Here is a 17581-nt window from a genome sequence, read left to right on the forward strand (position 1 = left end):
AACACTGAAATTTTGTGCAGCCCTTGTTTGTGACTGTGGTCCCCTGTAGCTCAGTTGGTAGAGCATGGCGCTTGTAACGCCAGGATAGTGGGTTCGATCCCCGGGACCACCCATACGTAGAATGTATGCACACATGACTGTAAGTCGCTTTGGATAAAAGTGTCTGCTAAATGGCATATATTACTGTGCTATGATTTCCCATTATAACTGTAAGGAAACAGTAATGTATCCTAATACATCAGGGATGGACATTCATTTCAACCCGAGGGCCACAGCGCCGCACAGATTTTTATCCAGACTCATCAAAAGCAATTTGCAGGCCAGGAAAAGGGCAGTAATTTGAAAACGTACAGTACAGTATAGGTCCATTGTAAATTTGACATACTTTCTATCTAGTTTAAGACATTCAAGAGTGGTCTGGAGTTTTTGTTTAACCTAAAATGATGATTTCCTTCCAAAGAAACAAAAAACATTTGTATTTATACATATTTATTCAAATCCCCCGGGCCGGATTACGTGGGCTGTATTGTTGCCCACCCCTGAAATAGATACACAAGTGCTGCTCTTATACCTCATATCCCTTCAGTACTCTGAGAGAGGCAGGGAGGGAGAGCAATCTGAAACATGCGTGCACACACACACACACACACACACACACACACACACACACACACACACACACACACACACACACACACACACACACACACACACACACACACACACACACACACACACACACTTCATTAACTCATCCAAACCAAATAAATATTTATCGACTTGAATAGTAACAAAAACGGGGCAAGTATATGCATAACGCTGCTGCTATGGCGATGATGATGGGTTCTTCTTGAGGAGATGCACTACAAGTCAGTTCCACGACAACTGTCTCTGTCGCCATGACAACAGAGTTCACTCAGCGAGCGATGGAGCGAGCCAGGCAGGAAGGGGGAGTTGGCCCTGTCACCGTAGAGAGCGACGCCTTGCTCTGATAAAGGATGTGTGAGTGAGATTGTGTGTGTGTGTGTGTGTGTGTGTGTGTGTGTGTGTGTGTGTGTGTGTGTGTGTGTGTGTGTGTGTGTGTGTGTGTGTGTGTGTGTGTGTGTGTGTGTGTGTGTGTGTGTGTGTGTGTGTGTGTGTGTGTGTGTGTGACAAAGGATGTGTGATCGTGTCTCTGAGAGAGAGAGAGAGAAAAAGTAACAATGTACACATCACAAGCTAAACAAGAGTGCAGCATTTGATGTAGTCCACTGTACTTTTAATGGATTCATGTAAAAAACATATACTTTTAATCCATAGAGACAAAGGGAAAGCACATCATATAAATCCAGTATTTCTTATACTGTATGTTATCTTACTTACTTATTTAGTCCTCTTTGTCCTGATACATAAGGCTGTCCCACATCATGGGAAGATGATGCTGCAGTGGAAAGCTGCTCCTGACCTGCTATTTTTGTTTTTTAACGCAGATTTTTACAACGCTGTCATGTCTCCGCCATCATTTCCTATGACCGAAAACAGCTTCTGGACATCAGAACAGCGATCACTAATCTCAATTTGGATGAAGATTTCTATTTCAACAAGTCAGCAGCTCTGGACATTCTGCTTACCCCCGGAACAGGCCCTGATCCCCAGGACTCAAAAGAGGAAGCAGCGGCGAAAGAGAGGCAAGTGAGGCGGCGTCATGACAAAACTACGTCGGCAAGTATGTAGACCACCATTGCCCTCTGTTTTGTTGGCGAATGTGTAGTCACTGGAGAACAAACTGGATGAGCTCCGTTTGAGACTGTCCTATCAACGGGACCTTAAATTCTGTATTATCCTATGTTTCTCAGAGTTGTGGCTGAACGAGGACATGTATATACAACCCACCTTGTTTTTCTATGCATCGTCAAGAATGGACGACAGATTCAGGTAAGGTGAGGGGGGGGGAGTGTGTCGAACAGCTGTTGCGCGATCTCTAATGTTAAGGAAGTTTTTGCTCGCATGAATTTGAATACTTAATGATAAGCTGCAGACCATACTAGCTGTCTACTGTATATACCACCACAAACCAATGCTGGTACTAAGAACCCACTCAACAAGCTGTATAGGGCCGTAAGCAAGCAAGAAAATACACATTCAGAGGCGGTTTCTTGTGGTCAGTGATTTTAATGCAGGAAAACTGAAATACGTTTTGCCTCATTTTTACCAGCATGTCACCTGCTACTATAGGTGACAAAACTCTAGATCACCTTTACTCCACACACAGAAACCCATACACGGCCCTCCCTCACCTTCCCTTTGACAAATCAGACCATAATTATTTCCTCCTGATTTCCTGCTAATAAGCAAAAACTCAAACAGGAAGTACCAGTGACGCACTCATTACGGAAGTGGTCCGACAAAACAGATGCTAAGCTACAGGACTGTTTTTCTAGCACAGACTGGAAAACAGTATGTTCCCGGAATTTTCCGATAACATTGAGGAGTTTACCACATCAGTTACTGGCTTCATTAATAAGTGCATCGACGACGTCGTCCCCACAGTGACTGTACGTACATACCCTAACCAATAGCCATGGATTACAGTCAACATCCGCATTGAGCTAAAGGCTAGAGCTTTGAAGTAGCGGGACATTAATCCAGATGCTTATTAGAAATCCTGTTTGTCAAGTGTGCTCCATCCCCGGCCTCTAGGTCACCAGGCTACTCATTAGGGCGCACACCTGTCACCAGCATTACGCACATTTGCACATAATGACACTCAACTGGACTCCATCACCTCCTTGATTACCTTCCCTTTATATGTCTCTCCCTTTGGTTTCTTACCCTGTCGTAATTGTTGGTACACTGTTTGTGTTTCTTGTTTTGTTCATTTATTAATTAAATGTATTCACTCCCTGAACCTGCTTCCCGACTCTCAGTGTACATCGTTACAGAATGATGACTCAACAAAGGGAAGCATTAGGGAATGTTTTTTTTGTTTGTTTGTTTTTTGTGTTGGGGGTGATGTCGGTCCCGGGTGTTTGAGCCGGAGCCGGGGCTACCTGGGAGGCCTCGGCCGGATTGTAGGCTTCCATGCCTCAGGTGGTTCGATTGCCTCCGCCGAGGCAACGGGGAGGTCTCAGCCAGCTCATCAGGTTCACTCCTCAGCCAGTTCGTCAGGTTTTTGCGCCTCAGCGGAGGTGACGGGTCCGCTACGGATCCCCGGGATCGTCCCTTTGGTTGGCGTTCTGCGGCTGGAGTCGAACGCGCCGGGGAGGGGGTACTGTCACGTAATGCTCTCTCTCCGGCACTCTAGGTCATAATGCTCCTGCGACTCAGCTGGATCAACAGGTTCCCGCGCCTTAGCAGAGGTGACCAGTCCGCTCATGATACCCGGGATCATCAACTTTGTCGGCGTCCTGCAGTTGGAGCCGCGCGTCGGGGAGGGGGTACTGTCACGTGTGCTCCCTCTCCGGCCTCTAGGTCCCCAGGCAACTCGTTAGGCTGCACACCTGTCACCAGCGTTATGCGCATTTGCGCATAATGACACTCACCTGGACTCCATCATCCCCTTGATTATCTGCCCTTTATATGTCACTCCGTTTTATTGCTTCCCCAGTCGTGATTGTTTCTGTTTCTGTCATGTCTGTGCGCTGTTTGTGTTTCTTAATTTTTATTTTATTTTATTAAATGTATTCACTCCCTGAACTTGCTTCCCGACTCTCAACATACACCGTTACGACCTCCGACGAGCCATCAAACAGACAAAGCGTCAATACAGGGCTAAGATTGACACGAACTACGCTCCTCTGATTCTCGACAGCTGTGGCAGGTCTTGCAAACCATCACAGATTACAGAGGGAAACCCAGACGCAAGCTGCCCAGCAACACGAGCATACCAGTTGAGCTAAATGCCTTCTACAGTGGTTCTTCCTTTAACCTCACTACGGTATGTGGGGTACGCGAGCGTCCCACCTCATCAACAGCCAGTGAAACTGCAGTGCGCCAAATTCAAAACAACAGAAATCCCATAATTAAAATTCCTCAAACATACAAGTTGTTATTTAAATAAAATAAAAAACACTTGTTGTAAATCCAGCCACAGTGTCCGATTTCAAAAAGGCTTTACGACGAAAGCACACCAAACAATTATATTAGGACAGAGCCAAGTCACAGAAAAACACAGCCATTTTTTCAAGCTCACAGAGAGAAATAGAGATAAATTGAATCACTAACCTTTGATGATCTTCATCAGATGACACTCATAGGACTGCATGTTACACAATACATGTATGTTTTGTTCGGTAAAGTTCATATTTATATCCAAAAATCTCAGTTTACCATTGGCGTGCTATGTTCAGTAGTTCCAAAACATCCTGTGATTTTGCAGAGAGCCACATCAATTTACATAAATTCTCATAATAAACATTGCTAAAAGATACAACTGTTATGCATGGAATTTTAGATCCACTTCTCCTTAACCACTGAGTCAGATTTCAAAAACTTAACGGAAAAAGCACACCATGCAATAATCTGAGTACATCGCTCAGACACAAAACCAAGCCATATTTTGATGTCAACAGAAGCCAGAAATAGCATTATAAATATTAACTTACCTTTGATGTTCTTCATCAGAATGCACTCCCAGGAATCCCAGTTCCACAATAAATGTTTGATTTGTTCGATAAAGTCCATAATTTATGTCCAAATACCTCCTTTTTGTTTGCGCATTTAGTTCACAATCCAAATTCACAAGGAGCGGGAAGGTCCAGGCGAAAGTTCAGACGAAATATCATATTATAGTTCGTAGAAACATATCAAACGAAGTATAGAATCAATCTTTAGGATGTTTTTATCATAAATCTTCAATAATGTTCCAACCGAAGAATTCCTTTGTCTTCAGAAATGCAATGGAACGCAAGCTAACTCTCACGTGAACGTGCGTGGTCAGCTCATGCCACTCTGACAGACCTCTGATTCATTCAGCTCCCATCCTTCACAGTAGAAGCATCTAAAGACTGTTGACATCTAGTGGACGCCTTAGGAAGTGCAATATGACCCCATAGACACTATATTCAATAGGCAATGACTTGAAAATGTCATGCAGGTGAAAGAGGACCCAAAAGCGACTTAACAGAAACAGAGTTTATTTAAGTCCAAAACGGAATAACAGAAATCCTCTAGACTTGTAGAGGGGAAACAACTGGAGAAGCGGCCACAGACTGCAGGTCGCTTCGGGTAGGCGCAGGCCGTAGTCGACAGAGACACCTGCTCACACGCAGCATCTGATGAAGGCAAAAAAACACGACAGGACAGGGCGATACACAATCACAGCAAAAACACGACAGGACAGGGCGAAACGCAATCACAGCATGGTGAATACAATACAAGGAACCGACGGGACAGGAACGGATCACAAAGGAATAAATAGGGACTCTAATCAGGGGAAAGGATCGGGAACAGGTGTGGGAAGACTAAATGATGATTAGGGGAATAGGAACAGCTGGGAGCAGGAACGGAACGATAGAGAGAAGAGAGAGCGAGAGAGTGAGAGAGGGAGGGGGAGAGAGAGGGATAGAAGGAGGGAAAGAACCAAATAAGACCAGCAGAGGGAAACGAATAGCATGGGGAGCACAGGGACAAGACATGATAATAAATGACAAACATGACAGAAAAACTACAAACCTCAGATTTTTTGCCTGCCATATGAGTTATGTTATACTCACAGACATCATTCAAACAGTTTTAGAAACTTCAGAGTGTTTTCCATCCAAATCAACTAATAATATGCATATATTATGCAACTAGGTCTGAGTAGCATGCAGTTTAATCTGGGCACGCTTTTCATCCAAAGTTCTGAATGCTGCCCCCTACCCTAGTGAAGTTAAAAGTTGTGTGGTACTGTAGCACACCTTGCAGGCTGCTTCAGAATTCTATGGCACATTATTTAAGTGTCAGCCATTGTTGCCATTGATTCTAGTTAGTGATAGTTTGACTACCAGAGGACGTATTTGAGAAGCATTTGACTGTTTTTAATATTGGCTGTACTAGAGAATTTCAACCCTTTTTTGTAAGAACATAGTTTAATGGGTTGGATTTTTAGAAATTTAGTTGATTAATTGGATTAATATTATGGTATTTCTATTCCAAGAAAAAAGTGACTGCGAGTGAAGAGCAAAATAATCCTAACATTTTCACACCCTAATTGTAGGCTAACCAGTGCCCAAACAAAAATTGAGTGAAAATAAAAATCTAATTGATTTATCAGACCAGTCCCCATGCTTGTCTCAGAGCAAAAAATTATGTATTTGTATTTTGGATAACAAATCAGCTCTTGGAATTCATTTAGAGGCGGCTTCTATCTTCAATATAATCATTCCTTCAGAAGGTTAAACTCTTGGCCTTCAACCAAAAACACAGCATGTGCCATGGTAGAAATATGTTATTGAATTATTTTTTTTTTACTATTTCAAAATGCATATGTTTATAGGCTACTGTGCAGTGTCTTGAAATACAATGGTCCCCCTACCATCCTTCTTGACAAGAGTCTATTGTCCTGCTAAAAGCCCATCATGAGTGGATGGCCTCTTTTGTATTCCAGTGTATTGCATGAATGTATTAATTACAGTCATTTACCATTCTCATTCTCGGAGTGGAAACGTTGTTTGCAGAGTTTACAACATAATTTGGTGGTTACAGACCTAACACTGAAATGGGTAGCACCATAGAAAGAAGCTGGCTTGATGAAAACTATGTCAATTTCGCTTGTTCTCTTTTGGACTTAAAAAAAAATTATAGATAAACAGCTCGTTTTTTAAGGGTAACTGTGTTAAGGGTGTAGTTTGGGGCAGGGTGAGGAGTACTGGAAAGGTGTGACTTTCAGGTTACAATAGGCCATAAGTATACAGCAGATCGCCGATTGTCCTCACTTGATTATGCTGTAACAACATACTGCAGTACCATGACAAAGATCTCTATCAATATAAATGAGCAGATTATAGTTTCAGGAGGAACAGAAAATTCATAAACCATGTGCCATGAAATTGGTACATCGAAAATCTCTTCCCAACTCTTTTGCAATAAATTAAACTGGTGTATATTTTTATTCATCACAATTTTCTTTAACCAATTTTGGTCATTAACCTCTTAATTCGACCCTCTACTTTTTCGAACATTCTGTTAAAAATCGCGCAACATTTCAGTGCCCTGCTTACTCGTGCCAGGAATATAGTATATGCATATTATTAGTATGTGTGGATAGAAAACACTCAGATGTTTATAAAACTGGTTAAATCACGATGTCAACAGTCTTGTTATTTGCCTAGGTTTTGTTTCTTGGTCAAACGAAGAAGAGACAGCCCATTTCTTTAGGTCTCGGACCGGATATTTTGGTTGAAATTTACCCGGACATTATTTCCAGGCGTACCCCTATAGAATATACTTCGCCTCGTGATCAATTTTATCACTTATTAACGTTTACTAATACCTAAAGTTGCATTACAAAAGTATTTCGAAGTGTTTTGTGAAAGTTTATCATCAACTTTTTTAATAAAAAAAATGACGTTACGTTTCAAAACGCTATTTTTTTTTGTTGCTCACACAGTCTTCATAGATCGATATCTAGGCTATATATGGACCAATTTAATTGAAAAAAAGACCCAATAGTGATTATGGGACATCTAGGAGTGCCAACAAAGAAGATGGTCAAAGGTAATGAATGTTTTATATTTTATTTGTGCGGTTTGTGTAGCGCCGACTACGCTAATAATTTTGTTTTACGTCCCCTGCGGGTCTTTTGGGGTGTTACATGCTATCAGATAATAGCTTCTCATGCTTTCGCCGAAAAGCATTTTAAATATCTGACTTGTTGCCTGGATTCACAACGAGTGTAGCTTTAATTCAATACCCTGCATGTGTATTTTAATGAACGTTTGAGTTTTAACTAGTACTATTAGCATTTAGCGTAGCGCATTTACATTTCCAGATGTCTAGATGGGACGCCTGCGTGTCAGGTAGGAGCAAGAGGTTAATGCAAGGCCGACAGACAAGTTCCTTCTTTTCCCCCCTTCCACTTGATAAAGGTTCCAATTGATTACATTTTTTTAATCAATTAGTATGTTTGAGTTTAACCACAATATTTGTTGTCTTATTTGTTCTGTCTTTTCTCGTGGATTAAACTGAAATTGACAATATAACGATATTTTGGAGATTATTTTGTTTTTAAATAATCGAAAGTGAGAGGTTGTAATCCGAATAAAGGGAAAACAGCCATTCTTGAACATGGGGTGAGACATTCTAACCAAATTGTAAAACAAGCAAGTTTGTCATTTAGAACTATTTATTTCTGTTTTTAGAAGGAGAGAAACCAAAATTCCACCGTGCTTATTTTTCGAAAATCATCAGTCCACATGTCAAGTGTAATTCCCCATTGTATTTACCCAAGTTCTCTCTTATCTCTCCACTGACAGTAATTTTTGGGGTTGCCTGATGCAGGACTCTAGTGCCAGTGAAGAGAGACTCTCAGACTGCAACCGTCTCCATTAATTTAAGAAAAGATAGTCAATTTGTGCCACAGTTTAGACTACCGATAGATCAGAGTTCTAACTCCCCGTTGTAATAGTGTGGTGCGATGACAGAATGCCACCATCTACCACTAACAGTCGCAGCATAAGATTGTAAAGGAACAACCAATGTATGTACTTTTAAAGGAAGAACCACTGTATGATCGCTTCGAGGCAAACAACACTGAACCATGCATGAGAACACCAGCTGTTCTGGATGACTGTGTGACCTCACTCTTCTTAGTTGATGTGAGTAAGATCTTTAAAGAGCTCTTCACTGACATTTTCAACCTAAACCCAACCCAGTCTGTAATACCAACTTGTTTCAATCAGACCCCAAGAACGCCAAGGTAACCTGTCTAAATGACTATTGCCCCATAGCACACACATCTATAATGAGCAAGGCAGTTAACCCACTGTTCCTAGGCCGTCATTGTAAATATGAATTTGTTCTTAACTGACTTGCCATGTTAAAAAAAGTTTAAATAAAAACTAAAAAATCAAATATAGCCATGAAATACTTTGAAAGTAATGGTTCACATCAACACCATCATCCCAGACACCCTGGATCCACTCCAATTCGGATACCGCCCCAACAGATCCACAATCCCTATTGCACTCCACATTGCCCTCACCCACCTAGGCAAAAGGAATAACTATGTAAGAATTATTTTCATTGACTACAGCTCAATATTCAATGCCATAATGCCCTCCAAGCTCAAATCCAATCTCAGAATCTGGGGACTGAACACCTCCTTCTGCAACTGGATCGTGGACCTCCTGGCGGTGAGGATAGGCAACAACACATCCACCATGCTGACCATCAACACGGAGGCTCCCTAGGGGTACGCGCTTAGTCTCCTCCTGTAGTCCCTGTTCACCCACAACTGCATGGCCAGGCACGACTCCAACACCATCATTAAGTTTGCTGACGACACAACAGTGATCATCGACAATGATGAGACAGCCTATTGAGATGGTTTGGGATGAGTTGGACCGCAGAGTGAAGGAAAAGCAGCCAACAAGTGCTCAGCATATGTGGCAACTCCTTGTTGGAAAGGCATTCCTCATGAAGCTGTTTGAGAGAATGACAAAAGTGTGCAAAGCTGTCGTCTTTGCAAAGAGTGGTACTTTGAAGAATCTCTAATATAAAAGATATGTTGGTTACTACATGATTCCATATGTGGTATTTCATAGCTTTGATGTGTTAATTACTATTCTACAATGTAGAAAATAGTACAAATAAAAACCCTTGAATGAGTAGGTGTGTCCAAACTTTTGACTGGTACTGTAAGTATTCTCAGTACTTTTATGAAGCATCTTTGGCAGCAATTACCGCCTTGAGTCTTCTTGGGTATGACGCTACAAGCTTGGCACACCTGTATTTGGGGAGTTGCTCTCATTCTTCTCTGCAGATCCTATCAAGCTCTATCAGGTTGGATGGAAAGCGTCGCTGCTCAGAGACCTGTCTCAAAGCCACTCCTGCGTTGTCTTGGCAGTGTGCTAAGGGTCATTGCCCTGTTGGAAGGTGAACCTTCGCCCCCAGTCCGAGGTTCTGAGCCCTCTGGGGCAGGTTTTCATCAAGGACCTCTCTGTACTTTTCTCCATCTTTCCCTCGATCCCGACCTCATGGCTTGGGTCTGACATGCACCATCACCGCCTTCCCAAATCGTGTCCAAACAATTGAATTTATGACAGGTGGACATTAATCAAGTTGTAGAAACATCTCAAAGATGATCAATGGAAACAGGATGCACTTGAGCTCAATTTCAAGTATCATAACAAAGGGTCTAAATAATTGTGTAAATAAGGTATCTATTTTACATTTTTTATACATTTGCAAATGTAGATTGATGAGGAAGATTGATGTGTGTAGATTGAGGAAAATATGTGTAAGTCTCTGTAACGTAACAAAATGTGGAAAAAGTTAAGGGGTCTGAATACTTTCTGAATGCACTTGATATGTAAATAGCTACCTCAATTACCTCATACCCATTGCATACCTCATTGCAGATCTACTTGGTACTGGTACTCCCTGTATATTACTTTTACTCGTTATTGTTATTCATTATTCACTGTGTATTTATGTCACTATTTCAATTGTAATTTAATTTGTTATCTTTATCTTAACTCTGCATTGTTGGAAAAGGAAATGTAAGTAACCATTTCACTGTTAAAGCATTGCCAACCTACGTATTTCCGGTCACAACTTGCAGACTTGTTTACGTGTTGCTGTGCGTTTTGTTGCCAACCTTACTTTGCTACCTGACAACATTAGAGTTTTTAGTTTTTCTCACTCAACTTTTTTTCATTCAACTTTTTCACTCCAGACGCTTTATCTGGACGTGATTCGTCAGGACCTCCAACAGTCGAAGCTAAGTAGTAGCATGAACATGATGCCTTCTAATTGTAGTCGCTGTACTCATAATATACAGAAGAACGATCGCCTTACCACGAGGATAGCTGTGCTGCAAGCCCAGCTTCAGACGCAAGCAAGGGTAATTTCAGTGTAGGAAAGGATGAAACAGCGTCTGTGCCACCAGTAAGTACAGATAGTAACGTTAGTATAAATCCCCTCGCACGTCCCCGCAGCCGGACAACTTTCTCATGGATTCTGAAGGGAAATTCTGTAGGAATGCTCAATCGGTGTCGCTCATTAAGCCAACAGAAACTTTCAACTAGTTTTCCCCTCTAAGCAGCGAGTAGGAGTCTGAGGCCAGCCTTCTCTTGTCTCTACTCCTCCCGTTACGGGGTCTGAGACGTGGAAGCTTCCCACCATTAGCTCTGAAAAATTGAAAACCCGAGTCATTTGCGACTCCATTACCCGCAGTATTAGACTTAAAACTAATCATCCAGGGATCATACACTGTTTACCTGGGGGCAGGGCTACCGGCGTTAAGGCTAATCTGAAGATGGTGCTGGCTAAAGCTAAAACTGGCGAGTGCAGAGAGTATAGAGATATTGTTATCCACGTCGGCACCAACAATGTTAGGATGAAACAGTCAGAGGTCACCAAGCGCAACATAGCTTCAGCGTGTAAATCAGCTAGAAAGATGTGTCGGCATCGAGTAATTGTCTCTGGCCCACTTCCAGTTTGGGGGAGTGCCCCTCCCAAAAGATAGAATTTGTAAATAATTGGCCCTCTTTCTGGGACTCACCCACAAACAGGACCAAGCCTGGCCTGCTGAGGAGTGACGGACTCCATCCTAACTGGCGGGGTGCTCGCATCTTATCTACTAACATAGACAGGGCTCCTCTAGCTCCACAATGAAATAGGGAGCAGGCTGTTAGCCAGCCTGCCAGGTTAGTGGAGTCTGCCACTAGCACAGTCAGTGTAGTCAGCTCAGCTATCCCCATTGAGATAGTTTCTGTGCCTCAACCTAGGTTGGGCAAAACTAAACATGGCGGTGATCGCCTGAGTCTGCACAAGTCTGCATGGACCTAGGATCAAGAGAGACACTCAAGTGTTTTAGTACTATATCTCTTGACACAATGATGAAAATAATCATGGCCTCTAAACCTTCAAGCTGCATACTGGACCCTATTCCAACTAAACTACTGAAAGAGCTACTTCCTGTGCTTGGCCTTCCTATGTTGAACATAATAAACGGCTCTCTATCCACCGGATGTGTACCAAACTCACTAAAAGTGGCAGTAATAAAGCCTCTCTTGAAAAAGCCAAATCCTGATCCAGAAAATATAAAAAACTATTCGCCTATATCGAATCTTTCATTCCTCTCAATTTTAGAAAAGGCTGCCTTCCTGAAGACAAACAATGTATGCGAAATGCTTCAGTCTGGTTTTAGACCCCATCATAGCACTGAGACTGTACTTGTGGAGGTGGTAAATGAAATTTTAATGGCATCAGACTGAGGCTCTGCATCTGTCCTCATGCTCATAGACCTTAGTGCTGCTTTTGATACCATCGATCACCACATTCTTTTGGAGAGATTGGAACCCCAAATTGGTCTACACGGACAAGTTCTGGCCTGGTTTAGATCTTATCTGTCGGAAAGATATCAGTTTGTCTCTTTGAATGGTTTTCACTATATATTTTACCTCTTGTGGATGTCATTCGAAAACATAATGTTAACTTTCACTGCTATGCAGATGACACACAGCTGTACATTTCAATGAAACATGGTGAAGCCCCAGAATTGCCCTCGCTAGAAGTCTGTGTTTCAGACATAAGGAAGTGGATGGCTGCAAACGTTCTACTTTTAAACACTGACGAAACAGAGATGCTTATCTAGGTCCCAAGAAACAAAGAGATCTTCTGTTGAATCTGACAATTAATCTTAATGGTTGTACAGTCGTCTCAAATAAAACTGTGAAGGACCTCGGCATTACTCTGGACCCTGATCTCTCTTTTGACGAACGTATCAAGACTGTTTCAAGGACAGCTTTTTTCCATCAACGTAACATTGCAAAAATCAGAAACTTTCTGACCAAAAATGATGCAGAAAAATTAATCCATGCTTTTGTCACTTCTAGGTTAGACTACTGCAATGCTCTACTTTTCGGCTACCCGGATAAAGCACTAAATAAACTTCAGTTAGTGATAAATACGGCTGCCAGAATCCTGACTAGAACCCAAAAATTTGATCATATTACTCCAGTGCTAACCTCCCTACACTGGCTTCCTGTTAAGGTAAGGGAAGATTTCAATGTTTTACTGCTAACCTACAAAGCATTACATGGGCTTGCTCCTACCTATCTCTCTGATTTGGTCCTGGCGTACATACCTACACATACGCTACGGTCACAAGATGCAGGCCTCCTAATTGTCCCTAGAATTTCTAAGTAAACAGCTGGAGGCAGGGCCTTCTCCTATAGAGCTCAATTTTTATGGAATGGTCTGCCTACCCATGTGAGAGACGCAGACTCGGTCTCATCCTTTAAGTCTTTACTGAAGACTCATCTGTTCAGTGGATCATATGATTGAGTGTAGTCTGGCCCAGGAGTGTGAAGGTGAACAGAAAGGATCTGGAGCAACAAACCGGCCTTGCTGTCTCTGCCTGGCCGGTTCCCCTCTTTCCAATGGGATTCTCTGCCTCTAACCCTATTACAGGGGCTGAGACACTGGCTTACCGGTGCTCTTTCATGCCGTCCCTGGGGGGGGGGGGTGCGTCACTTGAGTGGGTTGAGTCACTGATGTGATCTTCCTGTCTGGGTTGGCACTCCACCCCCCTTGGGTTGTGCCGTGGTGGAGATCTTTGTGGGCTATACTCGGCCTCAGGATGGTAAGTTGGTGGTTGAAGATATCCCTCTAGTGGTGTGGGGGCTGTGCTTTGGCAAAGTGGGTGGGGTTATATCCTTCCTGTTTGGCCCTGTCCGGGGGTGTCATCGGGTGGGGCTACAGTGTCTCCTGACCCCTCATGTCTCAGCCTCCAGTATTTATGCTGCAGTAGTTTATGTGTAGGGGGATAGGGTCCGTTTGTTATATCTGGAGTACTTTCCTGCCTTATCCGGTGTCCTGTGTGAATTTAAGTATGCTCTCTCTAATTCACTCTTTCTATCTTTATTTCTCTCTCTCTGAGGACCTGAGCCCTAGGACCATGCCTCAGGACTACCTGGCATGAGGACTCCTTACTGTCCCCCAGTCCACCTGGCCGTGCTGCTGCTCCAGTTTCAACTGTTCAGCACCTAAGGTGCTGACTTGCCCCACCCTCGACAGCTACTGTGATTATTATTATTTGACCATGCTGGTCATTTATGAACATTTGAACATCTTGTCCATGTTCTTTTATAATCTCCACCCGGCACAGCCAGAAGAGGACTGGCCTCCCTCATAGCCTGGTTCCTCTCTAGGTTTCTTCCTAGGTTTGGCCTTTCTGGGGAGTTTTTCCTAGCCACCGTGCTTCTACACCTGCATTGCTTGCTGTTTGGGGTTTTAGGCTGGGTTTCTGTACAGCACTTTGAGATATCAGCTGATGTACGAAGGGCTATATAAATAAATTTGATTTGATTTGTTAAGTCTACACCTGTTTTTTTTCCCCCGAAGCATGTGACAAATACAATTTTATCTGATTTGATTTGTATATTATATAGAGGTAAGTTTTATGTTTTAATTGCCAGTTGTTTTATTGGTGTACAATATATTTTCTGCAGCTATTATTCTGAGAGTGGTATGCTGCTGGCTAAACTTTATCTTACACTAACAGACTTCTTACCTTATCTGGACAGTGATCAAAATCAGGGATTGGAACCAAAATATTTTTACAATTGTTCCTTTCTGAGCAGAACCCCTATTTTCTTTATTACATTCCGGTGTTCCGACCAGGAAATCTAGTTCTGAACCGGTTAAAACAAAAAAAGTAACGGTTCATATAGTTTTTTACATGTGAAATCAACATAGTTTTAAGCTCATGAATTTACTCCCGCAATTAGCACCGATAGAGCAACTTGTTGTGGGACGCGTAAGATATTTGCTTATGCGTTTGATTGGTCAGATATACATAACATAGAGTACATATTATTTATTCACTAGTTTGTGGTCTTCTGTAGCTCAGTTGGTAGAGCATTGCCCTTGCGACCCCAGGATAGTGGGATAAATTTCTGGGACCAGTCATACCTAAAGAATTAAAATTAAAATTAAGCTGTACATTTATTTGGATAAAAGTGTCTGATTAAATGGCCCATATTGTTATTTTTTTTAAATAAGGCCAGGTGCGAGATGTGACTGAATTTTACAGGTGGGGAGAGAGAAACATAAGGGACAAAGAGGTGGCTTGAAGTGCAGAGCATCATTACATGACGTGAATTGGAATGTGTTTAGGCTATTGCTAGCATTATAACTTCACATAATTACAGAATTAAATACTAGACATTAGGAATATTTTTTTATACTTATCCATTGATTCTTGAAAAATATAACTTATAAATGCCTCATGAGCTTAGTTCAACTGTCACACTCCATGAAAACCCAAAATATAAGTTTTTCTCCAATGTTTGCAAAGTAAATATACACTCTATAGTGTGTATATTTAGCCTCAAAACTATAATTTTGACATCATGGATGGTCAGTGATGGATAGTTCTGTCAATTAATTTGAAAGTGATTAAATTTCTCCCGCCCCATCCCTCAGGTTCTACTGAAATGGGTGGAAACGCTTTGTAAATATCTCAGATGCGGATTACACTCCAGATTACACTCCAAATACAAAGATATTTTGTCTGTGTTTTCAGTGTATAGCAGATGTAAAGGATTACCAGATATCCCCATTACAGTCCACAGCCTAAAGTCTCTCTGTTTGAGTCACAACTCCTAAACATCCTCTTTTAATTAAAGGTGTGGGAGATTGACTGCTGTTCGCCTTTCAGAATATGTCGTGGGGAAATTCGGCCCGAACACATGAACGCACACACACAGCTCAGTCGGGGTTCCGGAGTGAGCCTGTCAGTCCTGACGTTTTGTGAACACAGACATGATTTCTCCTTGCTTTTAAATCTCCCCTGGGAGAGAACAGGGATGGGATTCGCTATGTGGGGTGTGTGTGTTATCATTGTATGTGTTTCTGATAGAACAGTGCAGCCCCGCTAGGATTAGGATGCTGAGCAGAGGGAGGGGAGGAGAGAGGAGAAGTCTTGAAAGAAAGGCTTACTAATTCCAACTTCCATTTTCACTCGCAAACTCTCAAAGCATTGCTCCCTGCACACCGCACAGAGCCGCACACCGTCTGCCGGAGGATTATGGGACCATTTCCGGTCTGTGTGGAGAAGGAGAAAGTCAGAAATCTGCTGCTCTGAAATAGAATACAAAAATAAAAAGGTAATCTTATTACATGAAATGTATTCCAAATCAAAGCCTCCTCAGAGCTACTCGCCCACTCCTCCTCCACAACTGACAGCTGACAGAATGCAGTAGCAGCAGTGGGGATTATTTATTTATTCTTTCAATGTTGTATTTGAAAGATTGCATCCTTTGTTTCCATCATTCACCTAGACTTGGTGTGTGTGGGAGTAGGACTATATGGAGAAGACATGCTGCTTTGACACCCCCCCCCACACACACACATACACTCAGACAGGGCCTCAGACAGGGTCTCATGTGTCGCTCCAGCCGATGCTTGGCATTGCGCATGGTGATCTTAGGCTTGTGTGCGGCTGCTCGGCCATGAAAACCCATTTCATGAAGCTCCAAACGAACAGATCTTGTGCTGACGTTGCTACCAGAGGCTGTTTGACTTGGTAGTGAGTGTTGCAACCGAGGACAGACAATTTTTACATGCTTTCAGCACTCGGTGGTTCCGTTCTGTGAGCTTGTGTGGTTTAACACTTTGCGGCTGAGCCGCTGTTGCTCCTAGACATTTCCACTTGACAATAACAGCACTTACAGTTAACTGGGGTAGCACTAGCAGGGCAGAAATTTGACGAACTGACTTATTGGAAAGGCGGCATCCTATGACGGTGCCACGTTGGAAGTCAATGAGCTCTTCAGTAAGGCCATTTCTACTGCCAATGTTTGTCTATGGAGATTGTTTGTCTATGGAGATAGACTGTGCTCAATTGTATACACCTGTCAGCAACGGGTGTGGCTGAAATAGCCAAATCCACTAATTTGAAGGGGTGTCCTATATACATACACAATATATATAAAAGTATGTGGACAAACACACACACACACACCCACACACACACCCAGACGAAGATACAGATATGGGGCAGAGTGTCGACGGCAAATTTAGGCAACTAAATAAATGCTATTAAATTATCTTTCTATACATTTGTCAGCGAAACGACTACTGCCAACTTCATGCAATTAGTTACACATGCAGTGAATTCTGCTTATTGCACTGCAAGGTAAGCTGTGGCCCTTCTGAGACTGAACAGGGTTCAAATAGTATTTGTTTTCTTTCATAAACTTTGAGAGTTTTATTGAGCCCTTCTGAATTGCAAGATGGGTGGAGTTGGAACTTTTGGCATTATTTGATTGGTTCCATTACGCACCGTCAAGCTTAATCAAGAAAGTATGGAAAGAAAGTATTTTACACTATCCAGAAGCGAGTTAATTGAGCAGTGATGGAACTATTGCGTGTGGTTGTGGATGTCATC

The sequence above is a fragment of the Oncorhynchus gorbuscha genome, linkage group LG02 (assembly GCF_021184085.1).
Source record: "Oncorhynchus gorbuscha isolate QuinsamMale2020 ecotype Even-year linkage group LG02, OgorEven_v1.0, whole genome shotgun sequence".
NCBI lineage: Eukaryota > Metazoa > Chordata > Actinopteri > Salmoniformes > Salmonidae > Oncorhynchus > Oncorhynchus gorbuscha.